The sequence below is a fragment of the Pogoniulus pusillus genome, chromosome Z, assembly GCF_015220805.1.
Source record: "Pogoniulus pusillus isolate bPogPus1 chromosome Z, bPogPus1.pri, whole genome shotgun sequence".
NCBI lineage: Eukaryota > Metazoa > Chordata > Aves > Piciformes > Lybiidae > Pogoniulus > Pogoniulus pusillus.
The window spans coordinates 25826346-25843951 of NC_087309.1; the positions used below are offsets into that span (position 1 = coordinate 25826346).

Consider the following 17606-nt stretch of genomic DNA (forward strand, 5'->3'; position numbering starts at 1 on the left):
AGAGAAAGAATTTTTGAGAGTTAAAGGGGCTTTCCAAATACAAAAAACTCACAGAAGGAAAGCAAGCCAAAGACCCCAAAATTTCTCAGCATCATACCAATAGTAGTCTTGAGGATACAGCACATTCCTTTAGCCCAGCATGCTTACGTAAAGTATCTTGGAACCTCACTATGACATGTGAGTAGAAATGGGAAATTATGCATTTCTTGAGTGGCATAGTGCTTAAAAGCTGCAGTCAGAGATGTGAAAAACTGTACCTGCTGCTTCTTGACTGTGGAGGGAGGCCATGGAGTCTCCTTCTCTGGAAATTTCCAAGGCCCATCTGGATGCATTCCTCTGTGACCTGATCTTGATTATATGGCCCTGCTCTGGCAGGAGGTTGGACTCAATGATCTCTTTTGAGTCCCTTCCAGCCCCGGGCATCCTGTGATCCTGTGACTTGCTCCAGGTTCCATCCTGAAAGCAGACATATTGAGGGGTCTCTAAGGGTTGATGGTGACCATCCTCGTTCTCTTCACAGAAGGGATTAGTTGGTTTTGTGGGAAACTGAGACCCCAGGGCCATGCACTGTGTTCAGAAGCTAGCTTGGATGTCATTAGCTCAGTGCTGGTAACTCCTAGCTCCCACATCGCAAAACAAAACCGCAAAAAAACCCTCAACCTACCCCATTCCTTTTCAGTTTTCCATACTGCACACTCTTGCCATTGATTTTACTGCAGTTCATTGTTAATCCTGACAAGAGAAATCTGATTTTATGATGTATTGAACAGATTGCATTCAACAGCATTTGTTTTTCCTTCCATCCTACTTCTGTAGATTTATGTAAGGTGATCATTATTAAGTCCCATTTCATTTAAAGGAAAATCCAAATGGAAGAATCAGATTGACTGATGGCTCTGTGTGCTTTTTTATTCTCTGGAACATCTTCCCATTGTAGTAACATCAGATGTAAAGCCTGAGGAACCTGACCCAGCACGTGCCAGCTCTTGGGAATATAAACATTCATCTGTAGGAAATACCTTTGTTGCATCAGTGCTGTTGTAGCAGTTAGGTTAAGAGTAATGGATAGACTTCAGTAAGATAGGACTCCATCTCCATCACACTCCTCACAGTGAATATACAAACTATAAGAGTGGACTGTGGATGGGCTGTTTAGGCAAAATCTGTTGCAGAATTAATATTTTCACAGAGGACTTGTCTTTGGCTGTTGTTGTTGTTGCTTGTTTTAGCAGTTCCTGAAGTTGTAGGCCCCTTTGCAGAGTCACTGCAGCAGCACTAATGTCAGAACTGCTGCAGTGTTTCTGTTTTAGGTTAACTACTGGTTTCAGTTTCCACTGTCACAAAGTATTTTGCATTCATAAAGCATTTCTTCCTTTCCAAAGTCTACAAGTGGGCTGTTTGGATGGGGAAAGACTTATTCTCTAGTACTAGGGTTGACAAGCTTGACTGATGGAAAAATCAACACATCATTTGCTTTGAGGCACCCATTACTGTGCTCTACATGTTACCTACCTACATGTGAAGATACAGGTGCAGAGGATTGGACAGCCTAAGAAAAAATAACACTCATTTTGCTCAGTGGTTGCAAACAAAGGAATGATCATGTATGAAAGCATTCAACCTGCTCAATCTTGTATTGTAAAGCTGAGGTCCAATGGGAGAATGTAAGCATGAATCAGAGGGTGCTTCATCTCTTGTCTGTGTTTGTGAAGGATTCAGGTGCAGGCACATGGCTTATGAAAAAGTTCATTCCTTAATGATCTGTGCAGCAACACCTTTCCTTCTGGAAAGCATCTAGGGCTTCTCTCTGCCTGCATGCACCCCCTCCTGCTCTGGAAAAAGGGGTCTGCCCTTCCTGCTCAGCCACTTCTCCCCAGAGGGGCTTCCTCACCATGATCTGTAATGGTAATTATCATTGTCTCATGGTTCAGCCGTGTCTGCTTTGAGATGAACCAACCATATGGCTTTTGATACCTATCTTAGTGCAAGGCACATATTTTTGTGCACATGCTTCTGTGCTACCTGCAGTATGCAATCTGCAGACTAACATAAAATGAATCCTGCTTTCATTTCTTGAAGGTAAATAAATGCAAATCTAGATAAGAGGACTGGAATACAATTAAATTCCTATCAGTGCATGCACCAGCCTTTGCACATGCATGTCATGTCTCACTACAATTAAAAAGAAGAAAGAAAAAAGCAGTAAAAAGCATTGAAAAAGCAGTTTTCTAAACTCTTTTCCACTATGCTGTATAAATGACATAGTAGATTTTTTTTTTTAGAAAACTGTTTTCCAAGGTTTTTTTTTCCCTAATAATCTTGAGGTTTTAATTTCATGTTAAAAAGCAAATGTAACTCCTGTTATTCCCACAGTGTGCTCCCAGAATTTTTTCTCACAGTGGCACAAATATTCAGTAAGGGTGAGCAATGCAGTTTCTTGAGCTACCCACATTTCTTTTTTCTTTCTTAAAGAAAAAAGAAGTCTAAAAAACCCAAACAGTCTCTGCACTCAGCATCTTGCAGGGCTGAAAGCTTTTCTCAGTTTAGTGCTCTGAAGAATCTGAGGGGGTTTCTCCAATGTAGTTCAGAACATGAGGATCTCCATTTAATTCTTCTGGGTGATGGTTTCTTGGTGAGAAGCTCCTTGCTGGAGCATAGTGCCTCCTTGCCAGGGGATAACTACATAAGCTGATCTCTCTGAGCAGGTTAAATAAACAGGTCTGTGTTTGGGTTAATTGTCACTGGTTCTGCTACTCTCCGTTACTGATCTATCTGGGATCCTAGCCAAGAAGCAGATGCGAGAGACAGCATCATCACCTCCCTCCTTGTCCTCATTGTGTCTGGCCTTATCCTTCTTCTTCTCCCCCTGCCCCTATTCTTTTTTTTTTTTTTTCCCCTTCCCTTTGGCTGAGCAAATAAGCCAGATGGCAGTGAGGGGAACAGACAACAAGTGAGCCATGGCATATGGGTAGCCTGTTTAATTTCAACTCCTGTTGGGAAGTAGCTTGCAGGGAGATAAGTTACAAAAGCAGAAGAGGAGGAGTGTATGTTCAATGGGAGGAGCAAGAGGAAGAGACCCTTTTTGGGATGAAGTATCCAGCTGAGAGCATCCAGGGACGTGGGGAACAGGAACCCTGGCCATATCTCTGGCTCAAACCAGTGAATTAGCTGTCTGCATGTTAGTCTGCTGCACATGGGAGGAAAAATGGAGATGTCAGTCCTCAAGCAAGGAGGAGGATGTCTGTGATTTCCACCTTGCCCATCATCCTCCAGGCTAGCTTTAGCCAGTCTTAGGAGCTGGGATGTGGAGACATTTGTTCATCTGAAGAAGTGTAATCATATTGCCCAAGATTATTTTTATCTGTGCATATGAATGTGTACGTTTTGTTGATTTTTACGATGATTTCCAGAGTAAGATAACTCACTGAATAGTTCTTTGAATCAAAAGACATGACTTCTAAAGTTTTGTTGCAAACTAAGTAAAAGATTGTCACAAAATAAATTAGTGGTATCTTAATAGTAATGCAATTTAGAGCTATTCCTTCTCTTTTGGTGTTTATTTTTCTCTCCTCTGTTTTTCTTTGTATGTTTGTCTGTTTTGATTCAGTATGCTATCTATTCAAATTATTCATGCATTTTCCATTTTGCTGACTAAGACCAAAGTGGGTCTTGCCTTGAATCCGTATCAATGATTTAGAAAGAAAATTAATCTTGATAAATAATATATATATATATATATATATATATCATGCTTCCTGGCTTCATTTTGATGAACTGAGACTTTGGAAGGCTATGAGGATGAGAAGGTGTACTTTTCTTAGATTTTATTAATGTGTTGATTTGTCTCCAGAAATTCATTGAAATGTAGTTAAAAATGCCTACATAGTTTAACAGCCTGAGAACTCCAATTAATGCTCAGTTTGGTTTGGGGATCCCTTGTACAGGATCTCAACTCCTTCACCCCAGTTTGCAAAAAAACCCAAAACAAACAAACAAACAAAAAATCCTAAACCCGAAATCAACCAAAAAAAACCCCTCATGTTTGGCTAAGATGATCCATTTTTTTTCTATTCACTCCTCTCTGATGGGAGCAAGCATGGAATACCAATACTATTATCACTTGTGGGCACCATTTGAAAGTCTGTTAATATCAGCTTCCTGACTAGTGATGTTGGACTCTATCTCAATGTGCCCATGGATGGAATTCAGCTGTGAGCTTCACGTTTTTGCTTAGCAGAGTGGGAAAACTCTACAAACCAATTAGCTCTGGAAATCTCAAGCCCTTTTGGCAAGCTGCATATGATCCCGGACCACGGTTGCACTCTGTGCCTGCACAAATAACTTTTTATTCAACATTAATTCTGCAGAGAAGTTTTTATTCACCAGAGAGTCTGAGGTGAAAAGATAATGCAGTGCTGGCTTGGTGGAGCAGAATTTTAACATACAGCTCAGGCATTCCTCTACTGATTAGCTTTAACATGAAATAGAAACACAACCCATAGAATCCATAGAATCAACCAGGTTGGAAGAGACCTCCAAGATCATCCAGTCCAACCTATCACCCAGCCCTAGCCAGTCAACTAGACCATGGCACTAAGTGCCTCATCCAGTCTTTTCTTGAAGACCCCCAGGGACGGTGCCTCCAGCACCTCCCTGGGCAGCCCATTCCAATGGGAAATCACTCTCTCTGGGAAGAACTTCTTCCTAACATCCAGCATATACCTACCCTGGCACAACTTGAGACTGTGTCCCCTTGTTCTATTGCTGGTTACCTGGGAGAAGAGGCCAACCCCCACCTGGCTACAATGCCCCTTCAGGTAGTTGTAGACAGTAATAAGATCACCCCTGAGCCTCCTCTTCTCCAGGCTAAACAGGCCCAGCTCCCTCAACCTCTCCTCATAGGATTTGTGTTCCAGGCCCCTCACCAGCTTCGTTGCCCTTCTCTGGACATGTTCCAGCACCTCAACATCTTTCTTGAATTGAGGGGCCCAGAACTGGACACAGTACTCAAGGTGTGGCCTGACCAGTGCTGAGTACAGGGCAAGAATAACCTCCCTTGTCCTACTGGCCACACTGTTCCTGATGCAGGTCAGGATGCCATTGGCTCTCTTGGCCACCTGGGCACACTGCTGGCTCATCTTCAGCTTACTATCTATCAGTACCCCCAGGTCCCTTTCCTCCTGGCTGCTCTCCAGCCACTCAGTCCCCAGCCTATAGCGCTGCTTGGGGTTGTTGTGGCCAAAGTGCAGAACCCTGCACTTGGCCTTGTTAAATCTCATCCCATTGGCCTCTGCCCACCCATCCAGCCTGTCCCGGTCCCTCTGCAGGGCTCTCCTACCTTCCAACAGATCAACACCTGCTCCTAGCTTGGTGTCATCTGCAAACTTACTGATGCTGGACTCAATGCCCTCGTCCAGATCATCAATAAAGATATTGAACAGGACTGGGCCCAGCACTGACCCCTGGGGAACACCACTAGTGACTGGCTGCCAACTGGATGTGGCACCATTCACCACCACTCTCTGAGCTCTGCCATCCAGCCAGTTCTTGATCCAGCACAGAGTGAATCTGTCCAAACCATGAGCTGCCAGCTTTGCCAGGAGCTTCTTGTGGCAGACAGTGTCAAAGGCTTTGCTGAAGTCCAAGTAGACTACATCCACAGCCTGTCCCACATTCACCAGGCAGGTAACCTGATCAAAAAAGGAGATCAGGTTGGTGAGGCAGGACCTGCCCTTCCTAAACCCATGCTGGCTGGGCCTGATCCCTTGGCTATCCTGTAGGAGCTTTGTGATGGCACCCAAGATGACCTGTTCCATGACCTTGCCTGGCACTGAGGTCAGGCTGACAGGTCTGTAGTTTTCTGGCTCCTCCTTACGACCCTTCTTGTGTATGGGAATCACATTGGCCAGCTTCCAGTCTTCAGGGACCTCTCCAGTGAGCCAGGACTACTGATAAATGATGGGGAGTGGCTTGGCCAGCTCAGCTGCCAGCTCTCTCAGCACCCTAGGGTGGATCCCATCCAGTCCCATGGACTTGTGAGGATCCAAGTGACATAGCAGATCCCTTACTTCTTCCGCATGGATTACAGGAGGAGTATACTGGTCCCTGACTCCATCCACCACTTCAGGAGTCCAGCTGTCCTGGAGACAACCTGTCCCACTATTGAAGATTGAGGCAAAGAAGGTGTTAAGCACCTCTGCCTTTTCCTCATCCTTTGTCACTATGTTCCCATCTCTATCTAGTAAGGACTGGAGGTTGTCCTTGGCCCTTCTCTTGCCATTCATATATTTAAAGAAACACTTTTTATTTTCCTTGGCAGCCGTGGCCAGCCTGAGCTCCAAGTCGGCTTTTGCCTCTCTAATTTTTCCTCTACAAGACCTAGCAACCTCCTTGAACTTAGAATCATAGAATCATAGAATCAACCAGGTTGGAAGAGACCTCAAAGATCATCCAGTCCAACCTATCACCCAGCCCTAGCCAGTCAACTAGACCATGGCACTGAGTGCCTCATCCAGTCTTTTCTTGAAGACCCCCAGGGACGGTGCCTCCACCACCTCCCTGGGCAGCCCATTCCAATGGGAAATCACTCTCTCTGTGAAAAACTTCTTCCTAACATCCAGCCTATACCTACCCTGGCACAACTTGAGACTGTGTCCCCTTGTTCTATTGCTGGTTACCTGGGAGAAGAGGCCAACCCCCACCTGGCTACAATGTCCCTTCAGGTAGTTGTAGACAGTAATAAGATCACCTCTGAGCCTCCTCTTCTCCAGGCTAAACAGGCCCAGTTCTCTCAACCTCTCCTCATAGGATTTGTGTTCCAGGCCCCTCACCAGCTTCGTTGCCCTTCTCTGGACATGTTCCAGTACCTCAACATCTTTCTTGAATTGAGGGGCCCAGAACTGGACACAGTACTCAAGGTGTGGCCTGACCAGTGCTGAGTACAGGGGAAGAATAACCTCCCTTGTCCTGCTGGCCACACTATTCCTGATGCAGGCCAGGATGCCATTGGCTCTCTTGGCCACCTGGGCACACTGCTGGCTCATCTTCAGCTTACTATCTATCAGTACCCCCAGGTCCCTTTCCTCCTGGCTGCTCTCCAGCCACTCAGTCCCCAGCCTATAGCGCTGCTTGGGGTTATTGTGGCCAAAGTGCAGAACCCTGCACTTGGCCTTGTTAAATCTCATCTCATTGGCCTCTGCCCACCCATCCAGCCTGTCCAGGTCCCTCTGCAGGGCTCTCCTACCTTCCAACAGATCAACACCTGCTCCTAGCTTGGTGTCATCTGCAAACTTACTGATGCTGGACTCAATGCCCTCGTCCAGATCATCAATAAAGATATTGAACAGGACTGGGCCCAGCACTGATCCTTGGGGAACACCACTTGTGACTGGCTGCCAACTGGACGTGGCACCATTCACCACCACTCTCTGAGCTCTGCCATCCAGCCAGTTCTTGATCCAGCACAGAGTGAATCTGTCCAAACCATGAGCTGCCAGCTTGGCTAGGAGCTTCTTGTGGCAGACAGTGTCAAAGGCTTTGCTGAAGTCCAAGTAGACTACATCCACAGCCTTCCCCACATTCACCAGGCGGGTAACCTGATCATAAAAGGAGATCAGGTTGGTGAGGCAGGACCTGCCCTTCCTAAACCCATGCTGGCTGGGCCTGATCCCTTGGCTATCCTGTAGGTGCTTTGTGATGGCACCCAAGATGACCTGTTCCATGACCTTGCCTGGCACTGAGGTCAGGCTCACAGGTCTGTAGTTTTCTGGCTCCTCCTTACGACCCTTCTTGTGTATGGGAATCACATTGGCCAGCTTCCAGTCTTCAGGGACCTCTCCAGTGAGCCAGGACTGCTGATAAATGATGGAGAGTGGCTTGGCCAGCTCAGCTGCCAGCTCTCTCAGCACCCTAGGGTGGATCCCATCCGGTCCCATGGACTTGTGAGGATCCAAGTGACTTAGCAGATCCCTTACTGCTTCCTCATGGATTAGAGGGGGACTGTACTGGTCCCTGACTCCATCCACCACTTCAGGAGGACTTCTCCTGGGACACCTCCCCTCTTTTCCAAAGGTGATACACTCTCTTTTTAATCTTTAATTCCTTCAGCAGCTCCCTGCCCATCCAGCCTGGCTTCCTCCCTCTTTGGCTCATCTTCTGGCTCAGTGGCACTGCCTGCTCCTGTGCCTTCAGGAGTTCTTTCTTGAAGCAGCTCCAACCTTCCTGGACCCCTTTGTTTCTAAGGGCTATTTCCCAAGGAACTTTCTGAATTAGTTCCTTAAATAGGCTGAAGTCTGCCCTTCGGAAGTCCAGCGTGGAGGTTCTGTTGATGCCCCTCCTGGTTTCTCCATGGATTGAAAACTCTATAATTTCATGGTCACTGGACCCCAGGCAGCCTCCAACCACCACATCCCCTACCAGCCCCTCTCGATTTGTGAGCAGCAGGTCAAGCAGGGCTGCCCCCCTGGTAGGCTCACGTAACAGCTGGGATAGGAAGTTGTCTTCCACACATTGCAGAAACCTTCTAGACTGCTTCTTCTCTGCAGTGTTTAAGTCCCAGCAGATGTCTGGTAGGTTAAAGTCGCCCACCAGAACAAGGGCAGGTGATCTTGAGGCAGCCTCCAGTTGCTTAAAGAGTAATAAATCAACCTCTTCTTCCTGGTTGGGTGGTCTGTAACAGACTCCAACCAGGATATCAGCCTTGTTGGCCTTCGCCTTAAGTCTCACCCATAATGACTCAACATGAACATCTTTGATTTCTACCTCCACGACATCCAGAGCATCCCTAATATACAGAGCCACTCCCCCGCCCTTTCTCCCTTGCCTGTCTCTCCTGAAGAGTCTGTAGCCATTGATTACAGCACACCAATCATGTGAGCTATCCCACCACATTTCAGTGATGGCGACAATATCATAGTTTTCCTTCAGCACCAGAGCTTCCAGCTCCTCTTGTTTGTTACCCATACTGCGTGCATTAGTGTACATGCACTTCAGCTGGGCTGCTGCTTTTACCCCTAGCTCTAGCCTACCATCCTCAATTCTCTTTGATTTGTCTCTGGTGCTGTCATGTTTAACTCTCTCCCCCTTCCATTCTAGTTTAAAGCCCTCTCAACAAGCCCAGCCAGCTTATGTGCCAGGTCCCTTTCTGTGGACATTTAATAAGGACCACAGTACATTTAACCTCACTCTTGCCTTACTTGAAAGCTTGTGATTTATTGGTGAATATTTAAGATAGATTGTTAAATTATTCAAACAGAAGAGTTTAAAGCAGACAAGCAAGCAAAAAAGAAAAAAAGGCAGCTCATTCAAATAAGAGCTCATTTTCCTGAATTTGAAAAATGCACATGTGAACTATCTAGATATCCAAAACAAAAAGTTTTCTTTCAGTGAAAAAAAAAAAAGATAGATGTCAATTTTATTATTCTCCCAGCAAACTCAACTCTTGAATCTATCTGATTGTTGCATACGCTGTTTCATCTGCAGCACTGGGAATTGTTCAAGCACTCCATCATTTCCTACCACTCATCTATCACATCTTGGGCAGTCTTCCAGTCTGGATGTAGTTTTAATTTTTCTGTGCTAATTGAAGGCCTTTTTGTCTTACCGTTGATAAACCAGGCAAGGACTTCTCTGGTCTTCTTGCCAGCAGATGGAATATCATCTCATCTGGTCTTGCACATAGAGTTCATCTTCCATCCCACCTTTTGCTGGAAAAAAATCTTCCTGAATCTGCCATACTTGTCTGTGCCCAGCTGCCCCCTGGCACCTCTATAACATTATCATAAGGCAAAAATAGAGATATCTACTCAGAAAAGGATATAGAGATCGTGCTTATGGTTTCCAAGGACTTCAGAGTGTGGCAATAAAAGTGTTGAATAACAAAGTAAAAGGTGAGCAAAGCACAAAGGTTTTGTGGAGTCTTATGCTAATTTCCCTATTTAAGAATGTGTTGGAATTGTCCTGTCCTAAGGAACTTTTCTTGTTTCTGCGCACCTAAGCTTCTACAAATTTGAGAGAGGTTACTGGCTCACATAGCCCTATATTTCTGAACATAAAGATCAGTGTGACAGGGGCCCGCAAGAAAACTGGGGAAGAACTTTTTAGGCTGTCAGGTAGTGATAGGACTGGGGGGAATGGAGGGAAGCTAGAAATGGGTAGATTCAGACTGGATGTTAGGAAGAAGTTCTTCACCATGAGAGTGGTGGGAGCCTGGAATGGATTGCCCAGGGAGATGTTTAAGGCCAGGCTGGATGCAGCTCTGGATAGCCTAATCTAGTGTGAGATGTCCCTGCCCTTGGCAGGGGTGTTGGAGTTAGATGAACCTTGTGGTCCCTTCCAACCCTGACTGATTCTATGATTCTAATGTTGTGGTTCAATCTGGAGAGAAAAGAGTGTCCTGGCATCCACTCCAACTAAGGATTTTTTCCACCAGGTCAGAATTCATCAGAGTGCAGCCCTCCAGTGAATCTTACACAGATATATTTGTACCAAAGGACTGCTTCTTGTGCTCCTCACTGGTTTGGATTCAAGTTAGCAGAGTTTTCCTCTGCATATATATGTAGCTATAAAAAGGATTTACATAGTACATCTATTTTCACAGATACCTTTGACTTAGTGCCATGGTTTAGTTAATTAGAAGGGTTAGGTGATAGGTTGAACTTGATGATCTCAGAGGTCTTTTCCAACCTGATTAATTCTGTGATTCTGTGATTGGACTTTGACATAGCTTCAGCAAAAACATGTGGGAAATGTGCATCAAAATTTGTAGACACTTTTTAAAATGCAACGTTTTCTCTTCATTTGCTCTCATTTCAGCATAAAAGTGTAGATCTTCTGTAGCAAGCACTCCATGTTGGGCTGTGCAGATGAGAAGAAACTTGTGAGGTCTACCTGCTTCAAACACGTCAGCTGAAAAGAGACAAATAGCATAAGGAAATCCAAACAGTACTTTTGCAAATGATACTTATCATTTTAATGTGTATGTGTCAATATTCTGTTTCTCCACCTTCTTTCGAAGGGAAGCTGCTGAAAAGGATTTGCTTGGTCTTTTTGTTGGTGTAGGGAGAAGGGTGCCATTTGTGTGCAGTACTACAGATAATGGGCAGATTCTGTGGGTGAAACTACCTCAATCCTACACAGAGGGAACAAACCGACACCTTTTTTTGTTTTTGTTTTCCCTCTTTGTGGGTTTGTTATGCTGTGGGACCATGTCGTTTAGGGTATGCAGGAGTGGGCAAGGGTTTCTGGAGCTATATACTCCAGTAGCAGCAGCAGCAGCAATTATACAGTGCCTTAGCCTTTTTGTGTGTGTGTGAGATGTAAGTATGACCAGGAGGGAAGCAGATATGAAACGTGTGGCTTGTTTGTGGGGTTTGGTTTGTTTTGGTTGGTTTCTGTTGTTTTGTGTAATTTTGTTTGTTTAGTTTTTTGTTTGTTGTGGTTTTACTTGGTTTTTTGTTTTGATTTTTTTTTTTTTGGTTGGTTAGTTGTTTTTTTCTGTAAGTTTTTGGTTGGTTTGTTGGTTTTTTCCTTAGTTTTTTGTTTGTTTGTTTTGTTTCTGTGTGTCTGTGAGTTGTGTGCGTGTCATCCCCCCGCCCTTGGAAAAAGCCTCTGAGTTTCTTTACTGCTTTTCAGGTCCAGGGAAGAGAGTGCACATATGTGCGAGGGCGTGCATTCGTCTGTGCACATACAGTCGCTCAAGTGGGAAAAAAACCCGCTCGTGGTTCACACAGGAGGAATTTTTGATGGAGACAACAGTGCTAAGCAGAAAGACACATCCTTATCTCTAGCCAGTGAAGGGCATGCTCGCTCGCACACACACACACAGACAGAGACTCTCCAGGCGCTCTGCATAATACGTGCAGAGCGCAGGCCTTTAATGAACATAACCTATGGCGGCTGGGATGCAGCCGGCCAGACCTCGCCATTAATAAACTGGGAACATTCTTCTCCTTTTTAGTCTCTTTCAATGCCAGCCCTGTGGTTCGATCTCCCTTGAATGCTGCTCCCCCTCATTTGGGGCTCCAATTCTGAGAAGATTTGGTGCATTGTTTGAGGTCGCAGGATGTCGGATTGATTTCGAAGCTTTTGTATTGACTCTGGGCTCCTGAATGAAGCTGTCATGTGTGTCTGTGGCTGGCTAGCAGGCTGTCCGGCTGCAAGCTGTGCCTTCCTTTGTTGTTTAGGCCTCATTGAGCTGAGGGAAGAGGCTCATTTCAGGGTGATTTACCACCACCCAAACACCAGCTGTCTGTTGTACTGCTGCTTGCCTCCACCTTGGATTCAGTTCTCATTTCCCTTCTTTTTCCCCCTTCTTATCTCTAACACTGTAGGCACTTGAGCACCGATTCCTTAAGACATGTGGATCACCCTGACAGAACAGGGTAAAACTGTATGCACTAACTATTCATCCCAACTTCATGTATGCACTTCTGGGGATGGTGGGTTTTTTTTGGTGTTTTTTTTTTAATTGTTTGTTTGTTGGTTGGTTTGGTTTGGTTTGTTTGTATTTTTTGTTGTTGTTGTTTATGGTCCACTGTTGCAGTCCTTCGCACCTGTTTCCTTGGTGAAAAATTGAACTATGCCCCTAGGGAAAAACAAACAAACAACCCCAACAACACAAAAAAAAAAACAAAAAAAAAAAAAAAAAAAAAAAAAAACCAAACCTGCCGTGATCTTCTTGGGTCGTTACCAGGTAGCAAACGTGCTCTCTGGTACTGGAAATGCTGGGATATATAGATAGATAGATGAAGAAGGAGTCAGAGGAAGATGACATTGCTTCCCTACATGCTTGTCATTCCTGAGCAGGCAAGATCACTGTGTTTATGTGGATATTATGCTGGAGAGTTATTTTGGTGGTGTAATACAGGAGAGGAAGAAAAGAGTGCAAAGCACTACTCGGCTTAGCTTCGCAAAGCTGTTTTAGCAAAGTACTTCTCTTTGAAAAGCCAGGCTGCTTCAGCAGCTAAAATGCTAATAAAACCCTTGGGAAGGTCACACTGTAGGCTGTTCTCTTCTCTGGGTTGCCATGGGCCAAGACTCCTTTCTGTACATTATGTTTTCAGTTGTAGGTGGAGGACATTTTCAGGGTATTGCAAGGCAAAAGAGATGTGAACAGCTGAAATCCAGGGCCAAATTCAGCCAGTGAGAATTTCAGGGTGGGGCAGGTAGAGATGGGTTGTTGCAGGTCCTTGCAGGTAAAGACCACTGCAAGGATTTTTGATGCCTGTTGCTCAAAACTGAGGAAGGCTAATGGGAGCTGAGAGGCCAGGTCAGAGCTCAGTTGGGCCTGCCATTAGTTGCAAGATGTATGGATAGTACTGACAACACAAGCTGACCTCTCCAGCCAATCTTTCCAGCCATACACTTGGGAGAGGGAGGAGGAAGGAAGGATCTTCTAGTTAATCCCAGCCAAGTCCTCTAGAACACAGTCTGGCAGCTCCATGGCGACCCACTGATGCCATGTGTGTCACATCTGACTCCTTCACATAAGGCTGGCAGCTCCATGTAGGACTGCTGTAGGCAGCACCAGGGCTCATTGCTGCCTCCAGGGCTGCCCTGGCAGGCATGATTTGTGTGTGTCCCTGCAACTCCCCTTTAGAATCACTGATGAGAAGTAAGATGTGACAAGCCCTCACTGTCTTCTAGGCGACTCATTTTGGTGTTGCTCTACTATGAGCTGTTAGAACTGCCAACCAGTCATGTCCTGTCACCTGTGCAGTGAGATAATTACTTTTTTTTTCTCTTCTTCTTCTTCTGCAAACTTTGGCCAACTGCTGGAGTATGTGGTGCCGCAAGGAGGGTGAAGCCAGGGAATATCCCTGTAAGAAGTGAGATAACGGGGCATATGGCCTTCACACTTAAGTGCTTGCCAAGGAGCCTTCTTACTCTTTGTCTTGGGAAGGGGGATGCCTGATGATGGGTAGGATCCAGAAAAGGCAAAACAAGCTACTCCATTGGATAGCATTGTACTTACCTGCTTATGACCAAGAGATAGCGGCTGAACATGAGGCAGCAGTGTGCTCAGGTGGCCAGGAGAGCCAATGGCATCCCGGCCTGGATCAGAAACAGTGTTGCCAGTAGGACAAGGGAGGTTGTTCTTCCCCTTTACACTCAACACTGCTCAGGCCACCTTGAGTACTGTGTCCAGTTCTGGGCTCCTCAGTTCAAGAGAGATGTTGAGACACTGGAATGTATCCAAAGAAGGGAGATGAAGCTGGTGAGAGGCCTGGAAGATGAGGCCTATGAGGAGAGGTTGAGGGAGCTGGGCTTGTTTAGCCTGGAGAAGAGGAGGCTCAGGGGTGACCTCATGCTGTCTACAACTACCTGAAGGGAGGTTGTAGCTGGGTGGGGGTTGGTTTCTTCTCCCAGACAACCAGCAACAGAACAAGGGGACACAGTCTCAAGTTGTACCAGGGGAGGTCTATGCTGGATGTTAGGAGGAAATTGTTGCCAGATAGAGTGATTTGCAGTTAGAATGGGCTGCTCAGGGGGGTGGTGGAGTCACTGTCCCTGGAGGTGTTCAATAAAAGCCTGGATGAGGCACTTAGTGCCATGGTCTAGTTGATTGGCTAGGGCTGGGGGATAGGTTGGCCTGGATGATCTCAGAGGTCTCTTCCAGCCTGGTTGATTCTATGATTCTATGATTGTATGAAAACCAGCCAACACTGAATCATTTAGTCTGAGCTTTCAAGATCACCATGCTCCACCCTGACCCTGTTACTAAAAAGCCAAGAAGCATGGAAATGATGTTTCATAAATTAATTGCAAGCATCTATAGTATTTACTGAGATGAGGCTCCTCATGCTGCAGGGTTCTCATCTCCCTCCCCTGTAAGCATCAGGCACTGCTGGAAGAAGGAAACGATATATTAGGAGGCAATGGCCACAACAGGATATCCTCAATGAGGAGTTTTAATTTCTTAATAAACTCCTTGGGCTCTAGAAGCTGTAATACAACATACAGATAAACAAACAAAAACTCACTGACCCTTAGCACTCTCAAGGACTCTGTTTAAAACTGCTGAATAAAAGCTTAAATTGTGTATGCATGTTTAATGTAACATGAGGCATGTGCTGCAGAAAAGTGTGCTTTCTTCTAATCTGGCTCCAGACAGAAGCATCCATGCAGAAGCCCCTTTTCCCATCCCCACTGAACTGTTTGGTGTGTGCGAGGAAACCCCTGAATGACAAGGCTTCCATCTGCTCTTGAACAGAGTTGCGACTGGCTGCAAATGTTGTCCATATGCTTTCCTCCCCCCCCTTTTTCCCCTAATGTTAGACATCTATCCCCGAACTAAGCATCTGCTCATAATAAACTTTCCTAAAAAAAGGTAGAGGTAGTACTTAATTCAGGCAATGTGTACTGTAAGAACTTCATCTGCAGTTTGAGAAGGAAATTATTAATTTAGAGCATTGTTTTAATTTGTTCTTTTAGGGAATGGAAGAGCCTCTGCATTCTTGTCACAGAAAAAGAAAAAACTACAAGTGTTGGTTTCATATTCATAGAGTCATAGAACCATAGAACAGTATAGGCTAGAAGGGACGTTTAAAGTCATCTGGTCCAACATTTCTGTTATGAGCAGGAGCATCTTTAACTACAGTAAGTTGCTCAGAGCCTCATCCAGCCTGACCGTGTTTCCAGAGGTGGGGTGCTTACCACGTCTATAGGCAACCTGTACCAGTGCTCCGTCACTGTCACAGCAAAAAATAAAAAAACAAACCCAGCAACCGAAAGGCTTCCTTATATCTAGTTTAAATCTACCCTCATTTGAAAACATTACATCTTGTCCTGTTGCAATAAGCCTTGCTAAAAATACAGTCCCCATCTTTCACATAGACCCTCTTTTAGTACTGAAAGGCTGTAACAAAGTCTTCCTGGAGCCTTCTCTTCTCCCAGTTGTACAAACTCTATTAGTGTATCCTTCTAAGAGAATTGTTTCTATTCTCTCATCATTTTTGTGGCCTCCTCTGAATCCACTCCAAGAAATCCATGTCTTGTTTTGTGCTGAGGACTCCAGAACTAGATTCAGCACTGCAGTTAGAGTCTCACCAAACACACAGTAGAAGGGGAGAATCACCTCTCTTGATCTGCTGGCCATATTACTTTAGATTCAGCCCAGGCTGTGGTTGACCTTTTGGGCTTACTCTGATAGTTAATGTTCATCCACCAGTAGCCCAAGTTCTTGGTCAGGTTTGCTCTCAATTCTGTCATTCCCCAGCCTGTAGTGATACTGAGGATTGTCCCAAACCAAGTGTAGCACATTGCACTTGGCCTTGTTGAACCTTGTGAGATGGCCTCTCTGATCTTTGTTTTCCAGGTAAGTATAAATAGCATTTTTAATTTTTCCTCTGTTAAAAAAAAAAAAAAAAAAAAAAAAAAAAAAAAGTGGTGTTACTTCCAGATGAACAGAAGAACATGGCCATGGTTTGTCATGAGCTCATGATATGCATGACATTATGTCCTGGAAGCCAGAGAAGGGTCTAAAAATGTGAGCTTTTTTTTTCTTGATTTATGCTGTGAAAAGGGATGGATTATGTTTTTCATCATAGTGATTTCTCAGCAAATGCTGGGGCAAGCTGACCATTAGCAAGTCATGTCTCCTAAAGACAGTTGTGTGTTGATTCTGTAGCCTTTTTAAGAGATCCTGACTGTCCATACACTGTGGAGTGTCTAGAAAGTTTGTTTGGTTAAACAGGCAAGTCTCTCCATGTGCCTCAGTTTCCAATCACTAACATAAAACTTTGATAATATAATTAAATAAAGGACTGTAGTAATGATTAAAGACTAAAATATCTTTAATATATGGGAAGTATGCTCAGAGGGTGCCATTTGAAAGCAGTCCTCTGAAAACCTTGAAGTATGGCAGGTTGCAATAAACAGCCTGAACAGTGGACATTTGGTTAAGTATTAAGTGTAGGTTCAGCCTTTTCAGCCTCTTTTCTTTTCCAGAATCATTCCTGGAGAAAGGAGTAAAGGTAATTTTTGTACATTATCTGACCTTACTGGGACTTGTGAGATTCTGGGAGAACTAAGTAACACACCTAATAGACTGCAGGCTCTTCCAAGGTGACCAGAAGTTTTTTCTCCCTGTTTGTAGTTCCTGCTCTACCAATGGTCATTTCCCTGCTGTGCCCTGACATTGAGCAATGGCAGCAGTTCTTTTTATTGTGTCCCTTCCCTTCCTCATCATTTAGTATAGAGTGCTTCTGTATGAGTTCATCCATCTGAAATCTAGTGACTCTCTATGGCTGTGCATGAGGAGACTCTCCTGTTGCTGAGCAGATGCTGAGAATGTTTATTTGCAGCTGCAGATAGCAAAAGTATGGAAAAAGGCAATGTCTTTTTGTGTGTATGTAAGAAAGGAAATAATGACAAAACATTTGTGGAGTCTCATTTGGCTGTATTATTGTTTGAACTCAAGGATCATTTTGACCAAATGTGGAATCACGGATCCTTTCTGCTCTGGTTATTTGTTAAAATGTCTAGGTCATAAAAGCTCCAAGAATGCTTTGGTGAATAACCAAAGTGACTTCAATAATCCCCCAAAAAAGAATCACATTAGCATGTGAGACTTTGCTGCTCAGGTCATGCTCAGTCATTCCTATTGG

General features: G+C 44.8%; 1 protein-coding gene across 3 annotated transcripts in view; it reads left to right on the forward strand.

Moving 5' to 3' along the window:
- Window positions 1-17606, forward strand: part of SETBP1 (SET binding protein 1) — a 321545-nt gene that overhangs the window by 46823 nt on the left and 257116 nt on the right. The window lies entirely within an intron of this gene.